At 34.5% G+C, this 19,926-nt stretch overlaps 1 protein-coding gene across 1 annotated transcript in view; it reads left to right on the forward strand.

The window, feature by feature from the left end:
- The window catches only part of LOC145241419 (dnaJ homolog subfamily C member 8-like), a 183,146-nt gene that overhangs the window by 129,710 nt on the left and 33,510 nt on the right, over positions 1–19,926 (forward strand). The window lies entirely within an intron of this gene.

Raw genomic sequence — 19,926 nt, forward strand, 5'->3', positions numbered from 1 at the left:
ACTGCAGCATCTGCTGTGTTTATACTGTTCAAAGCTGGAATTAGCTCTCCAGATGCAGGTCTGGGCAGGTGATAAAGAGACCTAGGTTTGCCCAGTTACCAGGGTCACCCTCTCAGCATTGCAGACATAGTCCCTGGTGCTACCAGATCAGGCTGTCTAGTAGCTTCCTGAGACGAAATGCACCTACATTAAACTTCTGTTTTTGTTTTCTATTCTCTTTTGTAAAACTTAATTATGTTCTGCAAAAACAAAAACAGCCCCCCCCCTTTCCCCTTCTCCTTCCTTTTTTATTTTTTATTTTTTTCCTTCCCTACTTTTCAACCCCGTCGGTGGGTCATTAGAATACACCGACTGTCCCTCTGCAGAGAGTAAAAGCCTCTCAAAGGGGTCACCTGTTGGCTGTGGGTGGCGACCTGTAATGACTCGGAAAAGGATCCTGGTGGCTGAGAAACTGATATCTAGGGAAATTGAAGATATCAGTTGCAACACTCCACTTTGGCCTCGTACATGGCTAGACGGGCGGTCGGAGGGGCCCGATCCAATCAATCGGCTAGTTACGTCAAGCCCTAACACATCTACTTTTCTATCAATTTTCTCTAAACCGTAACAAATACAGTTCTACCCTGTACCACTATAAACTATATACATTTTTTCCCCTCTTTTCCATGTGTTAGAAGGCGGTGGCTAGGGTCAAATATGCCAAATGATTAAAGTCATGACATGGCTGTATAGTGCCGGAAGTTACTACAAATGATTTGGATTGTGTAACGAAAGGATTATGGGTGCTCATGACTCCCATTTGGGACATGTATACTGTTTATGTAGCCCTGGCATGACAAGGCGAATGGGTTTCCTCCTTAACATGCCCTAATATTGAACTGCAAGGTGGGTGGGGAGCATAAACAATGAATTAAAATATAATAAATATATATATATATATATATATATATATATATATATATATATATATATATATATATATATATGGCCAAGTATAAAAACTCCAAGCGCCAACACGTCGACTCGGATAGTTCAGATAATGAACTACATCAAACATCCTCAAAATTTATTGTATTGAAATCCACCAAAGAAACCAAAATTACTAACTTATCACCGTTTATTATGCATAAAATTATATCGGCATATATTACCCCCAAAAATGTAAAAACTTTAAAAATAAAACCCTACTGGTGGAAGTGGAAAGAGAAAAACATGCTACTTTTCTCCTAGGAATGAAAACTTTCCACAACATAAATATCAAAACTTATCCATACAAGAATCTGAATACATCCAAAGGTGTAGTAAAATCGAAAGACCTCTCAATGTGCACTACTGAAGAAATAACAAAAGAACTTAAAAACCAAAGTGTAATAAACGTTAAAAGAATTACAATAAAAAAAGAGAATCAGACTATGCATACAAACACTTACATTATGCAGTTCGATAGACCTACTATCCCAAAAGAAATCAAAATTGGGTTCAACGTTGAAAAAGTTGAACCCTTTATACCAAACCCACTTCGGTGCTTTAAATGCCAGAAGTTTGGGCACCATGAGGATGCATGTAGGGGACGAGCAGTGTGCGACAGATGTGGCCAGAAAGATCCAGACCACACTGTCAATGACTGCAATCTTGACTGCAAATGTGCAAATTGTGCAGAAAACCACCCCGCTTATGCTAGAGCATGCAGAATCTGGAAGAAAGAAAAGGAAGTAGTGTCAATAAAACATACCAAAAACATCTCCTTCCTCGAAGCCAGGAAAATAGTAGATGGATACATGAAGGAAAAGACGTACTCTCAAGTCACCTCGAGTTGTATATCATCCAACATCACTAACCAAGACTCCAAATACGAAATACTAATAAACAAATTGTTACAATTGGGACCAAACGACTGGCCCAAATTTATAAATGAAATCAAACCAAAAATATCATCAAAAATTAATCATCCCATTAAATCATCAACTAATGTTACCAATAAAACAAATTCTTAACCAAAATCAGAACATCCAAGAAAACAAAGTCAATCAAAAGAAAGACCACAAAAATCACCAGTACGTTGTGCAAATGCTGAAAAAGACAAAACTAAGGAAAAACAAAATCAGTTAAAAGAAAGACCACACAGGTCACCAATATGTCTTCCCTGTGGTGGAAAAAACACATTTGAAAAACAAACAAAAGATACATTTACTAAAAAACAAAATAATATAAAGAAATTACCACAAACAGAAGCCACTACTACTACTACAAATAGATTTATGGAATTAGAAGACATGGAAACTGGAGTTGCTCCTCAAACAAAACAAAAAAATCATCATGAATTGCAAGATAATCCAATGGAATTACCGTGGATTGAAGGCAAATTACAAGGAAATTTTATTGTTGCAAACCAAATTTAATCCTTTGATTATTTGTCTCCAAGAAACCTTCCTTAAGAATGAGGTCAATTTGAATATAAAGTTAAACTTTAAACCCAAACCTTTTATTTTCCTAGGGGACTTAGTCACAACACCTTATCGGGATGCACTATCAATAATATAACTACATTCATAATACGGGACTTAGTGCCTCTGGTGGTGTATCAGTATTCATAAAAATAACATACCCCAGAGCCAAATTGAATTAAAAACAAATTTGCAAGCGGTTGCCATAAGAGGAACTTTACACAAACTGATAGGCATTTGTTTTTTATACATACCTCCACATGAACAAATAGATGAAAATGAATTGGAGAACTTAATAAGGCAAATACCCAAACCCTTTATTTTTCTAGGGGACTTAAATAGTCACAACACCTTATGGAGATGCAAGGAAACGGAAAGAAAGGGGGAAAAAATTGAAAATCTAATAAATAAAAGTAATCTATGCTTGTTCAACCAAAAAAAAAAAAAAGCCACTCACATCAATCCGACAAATGGAATGCTAAAATAACTGGATACAGCATCGAATACTATTCCCAAAATAACTGGATTCGGCATTAAATAACCCACAAAGGGTTGATATGCTGTAAAAAAAAAAAAAAAAAAAAAGTCTGATAGAAAGGCAAGCTAATATTGTTGGAGCCAGTGCGGCTACAAGAGTTGCCAGAAAGGTTTTGCATTACTTCACCATCCACATATTGGGACTCCAAATCAGATTTTTTGTCGGGTTTACTCTCCATATAGAACTATTTAAAATACATGAAGATATCATTCAGATTATTTAGATTATATTATGGCATTCACCTCTAAATGAGTTCACTGCGTTAAGGCAGTCCGACTTTGCTGATCGGAAGCTGAGTCCTTGGCAGAATTCAGCCATTTCTGGTTCCAGTGATGAACACTAAAAATCATTAGGGTCAACCACCAGTTCCATATCTGTTCTCACTGTTCGACATAAGACATAAGTAAAAATAATAAAAAAAATATTCAATTAATACTAGCTGGCTGCTCGGCATTGTCCAGTCATAAGATATGCTTAAATATGTTATTTATATTCATGCAAATTACATTTATTATTATAGAGACAATTCTCTATTGACTAACCTAATATATAGTAGTGAGAACAAAACTAAAAAAAAATAGATATATGACTTGGGTGCCATCAGCTAGAATCAAAATCAAAGCATACAACTCTCTACCCTCATTTCTTAGCCTCTGAGCCATGCCCATATGTATACACACACACACACACACACACACACACACACACACACACACACACACACACACACACAGAGAGGAGAACAATAGGAATGGTAAATCAATTCACAAAATCTATATATTGATTAATATAGATTGGTTCATTTATTCAATAAGGGAATACAAACAATTACTTGGGGGACAGAACGGACTCTTTATGCCAAGGCATTTTGATAATATAAGCTCCAATGATACTTGTTGAGCTTTATATTGTCCCGATAAGTTTCCTCTTATAGAATTGAGCTCACTCTTTTCTTCTAACGCACTAAGCTATATATATATATATGTATCTATATGTATTAACCCATAACTACCTAAAAACAACTCATTGTCAACTAAAATGAACGAGTTGACTTATAGCGACTATGAACATTCTAAATGGAACTCTTTACTTGTCAAACACATGACACGTACACAAACCCTTTCTATCTCTCTCTATCATCTATTTCACATACCTGACTACATAACCAAAAGCAGCCAAAACTTTAAAAACCTAAAATTGAAATTCCTCCCCCTTCCTCTCCTTACTCCTCTTTTTTACCATTCTCTCTCCCCCTCCCTATATCCATATATCTCCACCCACGCCTACCTGAATCTGCTACCCCCCCCATACACACTACAATCTAATGTATTTTAACCTTCAAAACTGAAATATTGTTGATACCCGTCTCCCTCCCCCTTTATTATCTCTTAAACCCCCCCCCCTCTTTTTTTTTTTTTTTTTTCCGTATTTCCTCTAAAACACTTCTTCCAAATATTAACAACCATTTCTGTAAGGTCTGACGAGGCTGTTGGATCGTAAATATGGCCCAACATCTGAAACCAAACGAATAAAACGGTAATAAAAAAATAAAAAAACATATATAATATAAATCTCACCTGTCTGTTTAAATGCATGTATGTATGTTTGTATATATGCCTAAAGCTTTCGACAGAGGCAACGGATTTTCACAAGATTAGTATCATTTTTAAGCTCAACCCTTCAGATGACAAATATCGAAAAATTTGGCTAAAAACATTAATTCCTTCACCCTGAACTGGGCACTTTTCTGCAAGGAAGGGTCGCTTTTTTTGCCAATATTTTCGAAAATCATCCCCTCTTTTCGATTGACTAGCCTTAATTTAAACCTTTGCTACTTCCCGTTTGGCAATAGACGCAACAGCAAAGACATCACTTTTTTTTTTTTCACATTCTTTTCCTCCTTCTCAGTTCAAGCCTGCCTGCCTACTACTACTTTTTTTTTTTTTTCCTCAACACACACCTCCACACACCCGGGCAACGCCGGGCACCCAGGCTAGTGTGTGTGTGTGTGTGTGTGTGTGTGTGTGTGTGTGTGTGTAAATTCACCTATCATCTCTTTTTTAAAAGATGGAATCACCCAATCAGGAAGGACACCCAAACGGTCCACAGAGTTTCTGATGAAATAAACTTAAAAACTAATAATCTAATGTAATTACAAAATACAAAGTTATTTTGATTAAAAAAAAAACAAAACATATTGATGTTAATTCGTTTCATAAATTTATATATTTAGAAGATAAACATTTACTTTTTAACGTTCCCCTTCCTCCCTTTGTCTAACAGTATCAAAACGCCAGTGTTCTTATAACTTGAATAATGTAAGTGTTTCAAATATTAGCACCCCCCCCAAAAAAAAAAAAAAAATTAGATTATATTTTGTTTGATTAAATGTTTTTAATGAAAAATTTATTTGCAACATTCAGGGTTGCAGAGTTAGAAGATGTCAGATCTGATTCTGACTCTGATTCTTAGGATTCCAAAATACATTTCTGTTTCTTCAGCAATCCAAAAAGTCTAATTCTGAATCTTAGTTTTCTTACGAGTTCAACTCTTTTCGAAACCACTGACTCCACTGTGCTGTTTTAGATTATTTAGTTAAACTTGGTGTCCTCCTTATTTTGGTTTTATTGTCACACCATTCCAGATGCTCTACTCTTGAGGAATTAAAAGACATAAATTTTGTAATTTAACTATAGCTTAAGTAACATTAGCATCTCATTTGGCAAAAAAAATTGTGAGAGGGTTTTGTGTTCTCTTGGGGTGTGATTTATGGTGTATTGTTGCCACATATAGGCTGGTGCGTCTACCACTAGTCTTTCTCTCTCAGACAGTGTCCAAAAAAAAAATCTCAAATCTAAAAGGTCCCACACTATCGGCCATGCTCCAACCTCTGTCCCATCACCGCAATATTATATCCCTGTGCTTGTTTTACAAATGCTTTAATGGAATGTTCTCTGACGAATCATAACATCTGTACCCTCTTGATGTAAATACCCCTAACTAACCAGACAAGCAGCAAAATCTCACCCCATTCTCTGTAGAGATCCATAGATGCCAAAAAGCTTTCTACTCTACTAGTTTCTTCCTTCCAACTGCTAGACTTTGGAATTTCCTTCATGTTTTCTACTATACTAACTTGCAGAAATTTAATTGTAATGTGAACAAACATCTTACTGCTCAACTCCTTACTTAGAATGTCCTTTTTAGGCATGGTCTGTAATAGTAGCCGTTTACGTCTTCTCAGTGGCAATTAGAAATATCACCCGCACACACACACACACACACACACACACAATATGTATGAGTATGTTTTTGTTCTTATGAAATTTTAAGTTCCTATGTCTTTTTTATTTTATTTTTAAATGAGTCCTTACTTATCAAGGTTAAAAGTCACTAGAGAATAAAAGTAATTTAAGATTTGACAGTCGAATGATGATGAATACTATGAGAGGATTGAAAATGATGAATGGGATGTATAAAATTTGATTGCTCATAAGGATGGTTTATGACAAGTATTTTTGAAGGAGACCATGTTGTAGGTAGTTGGAAAGCAATCCCGTGGTATCGTGTTCCACAAATGAGAAATTCTTGGAAAGGAAACCCTGTTCAAGGAAATCCTGTTTAAGCACCCGGAGACGGAAAAGAAAAGTTCTTTGCATTTGTGGTAAGAAACGAGTTCTTGCTTACAAGGACGAACAACAGGTAGAAGTTCAATCGAGCACCTTTATGGAAATGGTGATTGCCATACAAACCAATGAGAGGAAAGTAAAACACAAGATCGGTTTTAATGTGGGGTAAATCCGTCTCCCCAAAAAGGATCACTCTGGATTGGTACGAGAATGAAAATTAACTCAGCCTGAAACGATTACTCCTGATTTGAAGTCTGAATGGATATTACACTTTAATTGTAGCCTGAGGGCTATGTAGTCTGGTTTTGTATTGATATGTTTGGCTGTGATGCCAGACCAAATTTATTGCTTTCAGAATCTGTAAAAATTGTTTGTTCATCCCATTAAGCAAAGCAGCCAAAAACATTCAAATTGACACAAAATAATTTAGCATACGAAATAATGATGAGAAAGAAAGGAATAGAGGGAAAGAGAGAGAGAGAGAAAGAAAGTGTGTGTGTGTGTGTGTTTGTGTGTATTGTAACATAGTATACCGTTACACACGCATTAACCTGGGACCCACACGTTGTAGACTCAGTCGCAAAGGAGACAAAGAATAGGAAAGAACTTCAACTCCTGTTTCAGGTTTTAAGAAAAGAGCTTTATTCCTCATTCTCCTGCCACGTGTAACTTCTTGTTATGGTTGTGATGTCACCCACACCTCTACCGTGCTTTCTCCTTTTTATAGTCTTTTTCTTTTTCCTTACTGTGACGTCATTTTTCACATGGCTTGGTATTTGCATATAGCCGCCATACGCGCTCTTACAGTGTGTGTGTTGGTTTGTGTTACTTTTTGTTTTTACAAAGTGAGTCCCCACTTATCAAGGCCCGGAGGCCACTCGAGGATAAGGGTTAATGATTGTAAAGTAGTCAATGAGAAAATGTTGTAGTAATCGTTAATAGTGGAAATTTGATAAATTGGATTACTTAAGGGGATAGCTCATCAAGAACTTGTTCACATTGGACTTGATGATGACCATATTGTTGTCAGTTGGAAAGCAGGAAAACAGAACAGTTCCACAGGCATGCAGTTCTTAGAAAGAAGCTTTGTTCATGGAATCTACATTTAAGTTTAGGCACAGATAAAGAGTGAGAGAAATTATTGATAGTGGTTTCAGCTAGATGAGTGTTTTTCGTGAAAGTCTGGCCAGAGGGGGACCATAGATTGGAGCTCAGATAAGCACTTGCCATGAAAATAACGATAAAGTAGAGACAGGCTCCCAACGTGTCCTCTGTAGGAAAGAGGTTGCAGAGAAGAGAAAAGGGCATCCCCCACTAAGCCACGAAGTCTATTTTGAAATCTGTCAAAGCAGGATACGGTCTTTCTAGCAACTCTTGCCCAGATGTGGCAATAGTACTCCATTCTTGGATGTAGTTAGCTCTTATACAGGTAGAGAATTTTGTCAGCAGTGAGATAATCTACTGGAGCGATAAAATGACCCCACCATTTTTCTAGCAGTCTTAATAACGGATTTGATGAATGTGTTCCATCTCAGATCAGGAATAAAGGTCAGACCCAGAAGCTTGTCAAAACATGGAGCCTCCTCAAGACGAGAGCCATTCATTTCAATTGATGCCAGACGGGGATCAGAGCGTTGATGATGTAAAAATAGAAGCTTGGTTTTAGATGCATTAAAATTAACCAGCCACCTCTTTCCTCATTGCACCACGTGATCAAAATCAGAGGAGAGAGAATCAGAGAGAACTTGGTCATTTACGGCCTTTGAAGTGTTGCCATAGATGGTAGTGTCGTCAGCGAAAATGTCTACGAATGATCTTAGAATGTGATTTGGAAGATCATTGATGGAGATCAGGAAGAGAGTTGGACCGAAGATGGATCCCTGAAGGACTCCAGATTAATACTGCAAGCTTCTGATTTCTGCTCATCCACCACTACTCTTATGAACCTATCAGAGAGAATATTTTGTAAATAATTCATAATTCTTTTTTATTTAATTTAATTTTATTTTGTCAAGTTTTAAGATAGAAAAAGAACTATCTCATAAAAAAAATTTACAATTCATTATTTTTTATTTATTTATTTTTTTTTTTTTTGATATTGCACATTCTAATATTTTATTTCATTTGAATCATTTTAAAAGAAACTTTATTTAGAGTAAAATAAAACTGAACTAATTTCTTTGTTTTTAGTTTATTAATTTTGAATATTTTTAACTTTTTTATATTTTAATTTTAGCTTACAAATAATTTTCTCATATATAAAGTTAAAATAATACATTAAAAAAAAGTTTTAGAAATAAAATTGTCTTTTTTAAGTTTTAATTTTTAGAATTTAAAAAATTTTCTAGATAAGCCCTATTCAAAAGTTAAACTCATAAACAAACATTTATGCTTTTATATCATTCTCTGTCTGTCTCTCTCTCTCTCTATATATATATATAGAGAGAGAGAGACAGACAGACAGACAGATAGATAGGGTTAATTACTGAAAATGTTAAAAAAAAAAAAAAAAAAATTAATTGTAAAATAAGAGTAAATTGACCTCTACAAAATAAGTGATTATCAAGAAGTACTATCTATCAAGTTACAATATATATATATATATATATATATATATATATATATTGTTCAGTGTTACGTCAACAGTTCTTAATAAATAGGTAGTAGTATAAAAATATACCTATGGCAAAGAAACTACAAAGAAACGTTTGTTTGATTTCAGAAGGAAATCATCAGGATAAATATAGGGATTTACATTCTCTGATCATTTTTATACTCAAGCAATGCCCACTCCAACTAATTAGTCCTTGGCTTTATTGTAACTTGATAGATAGTACTTCTTGATAACTTGATAGATAGTACTTCTTGATAACTTGATAGATAGTACTTCTTGATAATCAATTATTGATAACTTGATAGATAGTACTTCTTGATAATCAATTATTTTGTAGAGGTCAACTTATTCTTATTTTATGATTAATTTTACATTTTTTTGTAATTAACCCATCACTTGACCAATTTATGTTTCTTTTTTTTTTTTGTGTCAATTATCAATCAGAATTCTGTTACGTTCTAAAATATTTTAGAGTAGGGTATGACTTTCGTATATCAATTTAACATAAATGATCATTTTTACCATTCAACCACTATTTTGTTTTCTTTATGTGTACAATTACTGATTATGTCACTAAAGATTTTATTTTAGCTAATTTTATAGAGATGGTACGAATAGTGCATGCGTGATGATAACATTAGTTTTAATGTTGTTATGTGATAATAATTTTTTCTCTTTTTTTTTTTTCTTTTTTTTTTTTTTTCCTATTTAGAATATTACGATTTGATAGAAATTTGTGGGTGGGGGTAGGCTGCACACATTTGTGTGTGGGGTGGGGGCTAATCCAGGCTATTTTGTTTTTTTATTATTCTATTTTTCGTTTCCTAATCCTGAGCATAATTGTGTGCAAACCACCTATTAATGTAGTTTTTACATTTTTTTTTTTTTCACTTTTAAAGATTTGTTTTTTTTTTTTTTTTGTTTTGTTTTTTTAAGCATTGTCCTTTTAGAACAAAATGTAAGTGATATAATTAGTTTTTATTTTTGCTGTAAGAATTCCCTACATATCATTAAAACAACTGTTTTTTTTTTTAACTATGTGGTTTTCTTCTTTTTGTGCTTGGGGGGGCGTACTAGCCTTCTGAATTTATATGTTCTTGCCAATAATAATAAAAAAAAGCACAGAAAAAATCGGTGAGTAAAAAAAATGTTTCCACACATGAATAAAAAAAAAAAAAATGTTCTCAGTGTAAAATAAGACAAACTAACAAAAAATAAGAAAAATGATATAAGAAAGTGATCCCGTACTTTAAAATCTAAATTATTGGATAAAATGATAAAAAAATAAAACAATTCATAAATTGTAGAAAAAATAAAAAAATAAAAAAATAAAATTTGATCAGTAACAAATATCAAAAACAATTGGTAGATAAATACCAAAAAAAGACGTCCATTTTTTTTCCTTCATTTTTACCTTATTTCTATTTTAGACTATTTCTATTTGATTAAATAATAATCCATTTAAGTCATTACTATTATGTTTTTAATATTTGTAATCACTAGGAGTTCTCACACAGGTCTTCAACGATTGCTCACTGACAACAATCAGTGGTTTTCTCCTGGAGTCTGGGTGACAAGTCTCCTCAGATTTCCAGTATTTTCTACCTCTTTTGAAAACCTCTGAAAATGTTTTTTGCATTATCGCAACAGCCACTTGCCATTAACTTCTCATTGGCAACAACCACTAATCTTCACTGGAATTTGAGTGGAAACAAGCCCCCCCCCCCCCGGGTCAAGTTCTCTTCGCACTCATCCAGTGGATATCTGGTTAGTGCTTTTCCTCCTCAGTATTTTGATGTAAACAATCAGCTATTTGCTATATAAAAAGGAGGAGGAGCAGTTCTTCTAGGAAGTCTAAAAAGGGAGAAATCCTCCTCCCTCTCCATCTCTCTCTCTTGATTGTTCCTATATTCAGAGTCAAGTGTTTAGAGTAAACAATTTGGGTACTTTTGCTATTAAGTCTTCATGAGTCATTTATAATTAATATGGTTTTTACACCCGCATTGGATTGTGAAAAGCAGATACAGACATATACAATTATTATAAATAATATAAAGAAATAATCCGAGGTTATTATTTTCCAGTGGTAACTTGACTCCCTTTGATGTGGAAGACCTGATATTTTCATTGCAAACTTTGCTTTCATATAAGCTGTATTGCCTGAAGAGGTTTCTAGTTACTAAAAACTAGCTGACCGTAACATGCTCATGACTGTGTAGCAACATATTACTGCTTATGTAAAAACAAATAAAGTATATATATATATATATATATATATATATATATATATATATAAATTTAGTTGTTAAATTTAAATTCTGAAAATCAAAATCTAGACATATATTCGAGTTAAGAATTTATTGTTTGACAAAAGAAGAAATATATAGAAGGGGTTATATTAATTGCCTTAATCCATGGATTTTCAATAGTGGCTCATATCATCAGAGGAAATGAAATGCGGTTAGCAAAATGTTCAGCTGTGAAAAGGCACTTATTTTGCTTTTCAGCACAATATTGAAAATAGTTTTTTGGTGGTGAATGATTGTTATATGCTATATAAAAGCCAAGTACGCCCAAGGATGGAATACTGTTGCCATATCTGGGCAGGAGCTGCTAAAAACAGCCTATCCTGCCTTGACAGAGTACAAAATAGACTTCGTGGCTTAGTGGGGGATGCCCTTTTCTCTACCCTGCAACCTCTCTCCCACAGAAGAGACGTTGCGAGACTGTCCTTGTTTTATCCTTATTTCCATGGCAGATGCTCGTCTGAACTCCAATCTCTGGTCCCCCCTCGCCAATCTTTCACGAAAAACACCCGTCTAGCTGAATCCACTGTGAAAAATTTCCCCCACTCTATATCTGTGCCTAAATCAAAACGCAGATTCCATGAACAAAGCTTCTTTCTTAGAACTGCACGCCTGTGGAACTCTGTTCCGTCTGCCTGCTTCCCTCCGGACTACAACTTGGATGTCTTCAAGTCCAATGTTAACAAATTCCTAATGAACCGCCCCCTTAAGTAAACATTTCAGCAAATCTCGTCACTAACGTAATGTACTTGCAATAACCCTTATCCCTGAGTGGCTTCCGGGCCTTGATAAGTGGTGATCACTGTAAAAAAAAAAAAAAAAAAAAAAAAATGAAAATAATTATTGGAAGAGGGAATTTCATACAACCTGGGCAGTCCATTATCGGAAGGAGTATAATGTCCTCTGCGGTTTTATTTCCAAGTAGGCAGAATCTTGGTCCAGGGGAGAAGGCAGTAATCCCATATAACAAAATGCCTGGTTATTCCTTATTGATATTCCGAAAGGTATACGGGGTGGCCGTATTCATTGAAGTGTTGAATGCATTTTGGTATATGTAATCCAGATTCTTTTTTGGAGTTGGCACAGTATATCAGATATTGAATGGATATACCAATCCATTGCATATATTCCAATTGGTGATGGAGTTATATATGCATGTTTATGGTGCAATGGAACTCAAAACTCAATAGTCTTGGTAGCAAAATATTCCGAGAGATGATTTTTTAGAAGCGATGTATTGGACGAATAGCTTCTAATATGGGATTTATACTTGGTGAAAGCTGGTCAGATTTCTTGTTGAGGAAGAGTGAGGGAAGCCTTTTAGATGAAGGAACGATGGGGGTGAGGTAGAGAGGGTAGGGAGAGAAGGGGGGAGGGTTGATATGGGCGAGGAGGCATGTGCTTAATGAAATTTCTTCGGGGGGGGGGGGGGGTTGTATGTTAGTATTCAGTAAAATGTGTTGACCTCTTAATTTTAGGTTCAAATGGATGTACATTCTTGAGATTATTTTATGGTAGTGTGTATGAGAAGGGGTGGATGCGCTGTTTTTACGGTGGGTGAGTAGGTGAAGTGGAAATGGAGACAAGTCATGGTCTAAAGTTTTGAAATGCTTGGGGATTACTTATTTAAGTAAGTTAAAGATTGGGTGTTTTTAATTATAAGGGTATATTTAACAGTAACTTGATTTACTGAGATACATTTTGTTCATTACGCTTGTGATCGTAGTGTGATCTGGTTTAATTAAATTTATTTAAAAGGTATATATTTCTGTTTGGGGGCGATCTATGGATAAATAGGCTTTGCTGTTCGTTGGGTTGGAATCAATGTTTGAGTGGATGCTTTATATACTGTGGTTAATTAGCTATTCTTATACTGGAGGGACTTGATGCATATGCGGGGCTGAGTGTGAGGTTGTCCAAACGTGGTTGAATGTAACTATTTATATAATAAACTGTATATCTATCTGTCAAACATACACCTAAGCGCAGATACAAACAAATAGACACTCACACGCACACACACACAAACATACATATATATATTGCATTCACATATACATATATATCCATCTATACCATGCATACACACATATACACTTATATACACATGTATCCATATATTCCTGCACATGTACACACAATCACATATACACATATCACAAAACATACACGCCTGCACACATGTGAAAAGATGCACATACATCGGAAACTACAAATACATCCGATCACAACGTGCGCACGTTCCCAAGTGTACAGCTGCGCCCATGTATATGGGCGAACATCCTCGTAAACATGTGTATACATGCACGTCACACTCGCACATGCGTGTACATACAACAAACAAGCCTGTCCCTATATACGGAGATAAAGGCGCTCATATCATGTATATACATATACAATTACAACGAGCCTGCAACTCAATTAAACATATACATGCATCAACAGTTGATCGGGTTTAATAATTCTATTCTAGAATGGGAGAGTAATCCCCATTGTCTGCATGTACAGATGGTCTGGGGAGATGCAGACAGCTGGAGTGCATTAAATTACGGCAAATGTGTGCAACTCCGCAAATTGTCTATGTTCATATACATACACACACATATATATACATATATACACACATACACAAAACGCATACTCACATGTATGCGCACATGCATAAGGAAATGAAATTAATGGAAGCAATTTATATATATGTGTGGAGCTCTGTTCCGTCTGCCTGCTTCCCTCCGGACTACAACTTGGATGTCTTCAAGTCTAATGTTAACAAATTCCTAATGAACCGCCCCCCTAATTAAACACTTCATAAAATCTCCTCACTAACGTGATGTACTTACAATAACCCTTATCCCTGAGTGGCTTCCGGGCCTTGATAAGTGGTGATCACTGTGTAAAAAAAAAAAAAAAATATATATATATATATATATATCTATATATATATATATATACACACACACAATGTACAGACATACGTACACAAACTCACACATACATAAGTACATATATACGCATACATTAACACAGATACAAAGATGCATGTACACATACATCATCCACCCACCCATGCATGCATACATAGACACTCATACATATGTAAACCCATGTGCATACATATAAGGGCATATTGCCATAGCTAGTTCAGGTTTGGTGGCTTAAGTGATTTTGAGGCTATACTTGAATTTTTTTCTGTGCTTTTATAAAGAAATAAGCTCATTTTTGGTGTTTATTGTGGCTTTAGGGTATGTTATTATTGCAACAGCTTCTGAAGTGCAAAGGTTGCAGAGTTTGGATTTAGGGGTGTATGAATTGGATTTTTTCAGTATATCCCATTTTAGCGAGTACGGGATATTCCTACGTTGGAGGTTTTTGATCAGAGTTGTTGGGGAGGTGCCTTTATTGCTATTTGGATTTTCATTATTAAAGGAGCTTACATGGTTGGAGATTCTCAGTTTAATAAGAAATGCCGTTGCACCGATATACGTGTGGGATTTTACATTTGCATTAATGGTGCCTAAACTGTTGGAGTTTCTACTATGGGTGTGGGATAGACTTGTAGAGGGGGAAGGGATAATTGGGTTCAATTCGTTTTCAGGAGGGGGTTCAAGTGTAACTTGGGTGTTACCTTGTGTCTCATTTATGGGGGTGGCAAAGTTGGAGTCATCAGAACTCTCTAGTGTTATTGGTTCTGTAGTTAATATATTTTGAGTGCGATTGTTGGGTGTTCTATCACTTATATTTGCTGCTGTATTTGGGAGTTTGGTGACTGTACATGAGTATGTGACGTCCTTGTGCATGCAATTATTTCTTAAGGGGCAAGATTGTTTGTTTAGGCAATTACAATTTTGTGTGGCTGGAATCTGCGGGGGAGGGGCCTGGGCTTTTCTTATTTTAGAGTTATTTGATGTTATTATCGTTTGTACTAGGTTAGGCATAGTGGATTTTAATCCGTGTCTTATATATATATATATATATATATATATATATATAATAAAATACATATTAGATACGTTTGAAGCCAAAACAATGCATTATTACGAAAATAAACAGATATTTAATTTTGTTTGAGATTTATAAATATATTTCAAACTTCATCCTCATTCTTTCTTTCTTTTTTTTCTTTTTTTTTATGCCATTTAATATGTATTTTATTTTATTCAAACTCAATCAACGCTTCTATAAAGCAACACACACCCCTAACGTGAATACCGTGTGACCAATGCACCGTTCCGACATTTAAAAATACTATGGTGAAAAACAACAAGCGGGCTTTTACTTACTGATTCTCTGCTTCAACAACAACAACATGGCAAAAAAAAAGAAAAAAAAGAAATACTGAGGATGAAGTTTGACTTCGAAATATATTTATAAATTTTAAACAAAAATAAATATCTGTTTATTTTTGTAATAATGCGTTTTTTTTGTATCTAATACATATTTTATTCAAACTATATATATACATATATATATATATATATATATATATATATATAATTATGCAATACATGGATAAGCAGAGAAAAAATAGTGTTACTTTGGAGTGTTTTTTATAATATATATATATATATATATATATATAATGCTTGTATAGTTTTTGTTTCCTAGATGTAAATCCATCGAGACTCTTGTGTTTATCAAAAAGTTCTCAATGAATAGCCAGAGCATGTTTATGATATGTTTATTTATACGAACATTATTAGCTACATATGTACATATGTTTCTGCAGTACCTCTTTTCAAAGACCACATCATCAACCTAAAAAGAAATCATTTTCTTGGTCAACTTCTTTTTATATCAAAGTTTTTTAAAAATATCTTCAGTTTGGGTTTAGAAAATTATTTTAGTCTGATGACATGGTCTCTGAAAAGAGGTACTGCAGAAACATGTATGTACATATGTAGCTAATAATGTTTGTATATATTTATATAAAACGAACTTTGTGTGTGAGTTTGTTCCCTATAGACTCCAAAACAGCTAGGCCAATTTTTTAGAAATTTCGCATAAATGTACTTCATGTATCTGGCAATGTTCTTAGATAGGTTTTGTATCGATAATTGAAAAAAAAAATCCGATGCAAGAAGGAACAGGCGATTTTGATCAAAGTTAACACCCTTATACAGCCTAACATCACAAGTGCATTTGAGAAGTTTTATAACCCTGCACAAGTAGAAAGGCCAAGCATATAAAATCAACAATAGGTTCTTTGATATGACAGAGGTGTGTTTGAAATTAATGTTTCTGTTCTGAGCACAATTGGACCATGATACTTGACTTTTGCATTTTAAGCTTTAATTTAAGCCATTATATATAAAATAATTTTATAAAATCGGCAGTAGATTCTCTATAATGCAATGTAGACTACAATGTATTGTGGAATAAATCACTTCTGGCATGTGAAACTTTCTCCCAATGCACGGTGATGGCTCCCCAACTAGAGCAGGCAGTCATTTGATGACTAAAATATGGGAGTGTGAAACATTTGTTCATCATTCAATCCCAGGCAACGTTGGGTCTCCTTGCCAATGTGTGTGTATATATATATATAATATATATATATTAGTGACCTGGCAAGGCCACAGGGGAGACAACCAAGCAAAAAAAAAAAAAAATCCTAAACGAATTTCATCCCAAAGCAGCAAAACTGAAGCTGGCTTGCCAGCACACTATATATACAAATTTGGGCATATTTTATTGGTTTGAAAATATAGGTTTGTTTTTAACAATTGTCATAAAGTTTTAACCATAGAATAGTATTATAATTTTTAAAAAGCCTGCAAAGTTTCATGCAGTTTCATTCCATAGAACCAAAGATATGAGCATTTTAATATTTAATTTGGCTACGAGTATATCCATACATTGTGTGTGTGTGTGTGTGTGTGTGTGTGTGTGTGTGTGTGTGTGTGTGTATATATAATAATTTCCCCCAAACCTCTGATTTTGATGTAGAGGAGACTAAAACTTTCTGCTATGGTTTCAAATGATCTGAAATAACAGCAAGGGAAATCTTAATTCCAAATATTCCTCATGTTATATCTCCCCTCTTTTGGAAATAGGATACGATTATGAATATCTCCATTATCAAATAATCCTTATCCACTGTAAAATTTACTTTATGTATGAAAATCAAAGAGAGGCGATATAACATATGAGAAATATTTGGAATCAAGTCTCCCTTTGCTGTTATTTCAGATCATTTGAAACCATGGCAGCAAGTTTTAGTCTCCCCTCCATCAAGGCTAGAGGTTTTAGGGAAATATATATGTATGTATATATGTTGGATCCAGAAATCATGATTAGGAGAGCTCAGTGTAGTACAGAGCAAGAATAAGTTTAAAAAAAAAACTCAACATAACATATTAACCATTTCTCATTATAATGTATTTCATCTTTCCAGGGTAGGTGAGATTTGTCAGATGAGAATCAACTTACAGGGTGAAATGATAAAATTGTTGTCCTAGAAAAGACGACCTGATTCCATTTCCGTTTGATGAAAACCGGTTTTCTTTTTTGTTGCAGATCATCTACTAGTTGGCCAACTGTGTACAAATCTCAAGAGCGATAGGAGCCTTCTATCATGTCTGAAAGTGACACGATGTTCAATGATCGAGATCGGAGGTACGCCGCTGTATAACTAATGTTCTCTATCAATCCAAGTTATGACAACAGGACCATTACCAGCACCATCAAAATGCAAATCTGAATGGTTCAACACTTGAGGGCACAACTCAACGGACTTTCCAGCCATGGTTATGGTCTTTGGTGTGGTTTCAAATGAGGGTCACATCATGCCACCTCACATCTCCAAAGTCGGCTTGAAAGTCAAGATCAAACTGTAACTGGATGTGTTGAAGAGTGTGGTGATCCACTGATGCAGTCAGGTGGCCACTGGCAGACCCTGGGTGTGATAGCAGGATTCAGTGCTAGCCTATAAGTCCAAAGAGACCCAGACTTGGCTTCAGAAGGAGTGCTACAAATGCTTCTCTCACTGTGCCCCATCCTTCCCCGACTTGAACCCGCTGGACGACTTCGTTTGGTTATATATCGAAAGCATCACCAACATGGCCTCCCACAACACCAAAGCCAGCCTGATTGCCACCATCTGCTGAGTATTCACCGAGCTTCTACCGGCGTTTGTAGAAAAGGCCTACTCCCAGTCCTGAACCCATACTAAGGCAGTAATTGAAGCTGAAGCCGGCTGTATTGAATAGATGTCAGCTCCACTACATAATCAAGTTACCTGAATTGATTTTTTTCAATAAAAGTTTTAAAATAAAGCTGTAGTGTTGTTTTCTTTAGGGTGACAAATTTACTATTCAACCTTGTACAGCTAGTCTTCAAGCCTCATCTGATAAATCTTGACTGTCCTGGTGGAATGAAAAAAAATTATAAGTAATGTTTGTTTTTTATTTATTTTTTTGACTGAATATATAATTCTTACAATGTTTGGTTCATAGAAGTCAATTCAGTGAATCCTTATTTTTATACAATAGTTCTTATAACAAGTAGAGCTATATATTTAACATATTTTTTTATTCATACAATCCTATTGACTATCATGTGCAAACGTGTATTGTTCTTCATCGTGCTGAACCTTGTCACGTTAAGTTTATATGTAGCGAAAATGTTTGTATAAATAAAATATTATACTATATATATTATTATTATTATTATTTTGGTTAATCAACATTTGTTTCTCAAAAAAATTTTTCCTATATATTTCATAATTTTAATCAGACAATATACATATTAAAGTATTTCTTGGTTTGGGGATTGAGTTATGTTTGAAAGCAATTCTATTTTAATAGCCTATTAGTTATAATTAGCAATTTACTCGCTAAGTAACCTGTATCTTAAAGTTTCTATCTATCACTCCAACCCTTTCTCAGTTTATGCTGTTTGAACTCCTTCTCTTATTTTATACAATGTGTATCACTCTCGTTTCCATCTTTCTCTCTCTCTATCTATCTATCTATTTATCTATCTCACTCTTTCTGTCTCTGCCTATGTGTTTATTAACAGTCACAAGTAATAAAACTTACTGTAAAACCAAAGATTGGAATAGTTCATTGTAAGCAATAGGAAATATCACCACAAGTGGTAATGCTATTTAATCCCTAGCTGGATAAATAAATAGGGGAAGAGGGTGGTATATAGTAAACAGAACAATTAATTTTAGATTTTATCTTTTTATTTATTTTTTTTTAATTCAATTGCCTTTGCAAACTTACTTTTTTTAAAAATTAATCTAATCCGAGATCGATGTTTAACCCAAAAGTGACTTTGTTTCTTATAATAATTACAACTCTGAATGGCATAGTAATGCAATGCATTTTGAATACCAAGTTATCTCCCTTGAACTGATTCTCATTCTGTCTTAAGAGATGATACATCTTTG

Source organism: Euprymna scolopes, chromosome 20, assembly GCF_053919585.1.
Source record: "Euprymna scolopes isolate OS-2025 chromosome 20, ASM5391958v1, whole genome shotgun sequence".
Taxonomy (NCBI): Eukaryota; Metazoa; Mollusca; class Cephalopoda; order Sepiida; family Sepiolidae; genus Euprymna; species Euprymna scolopes.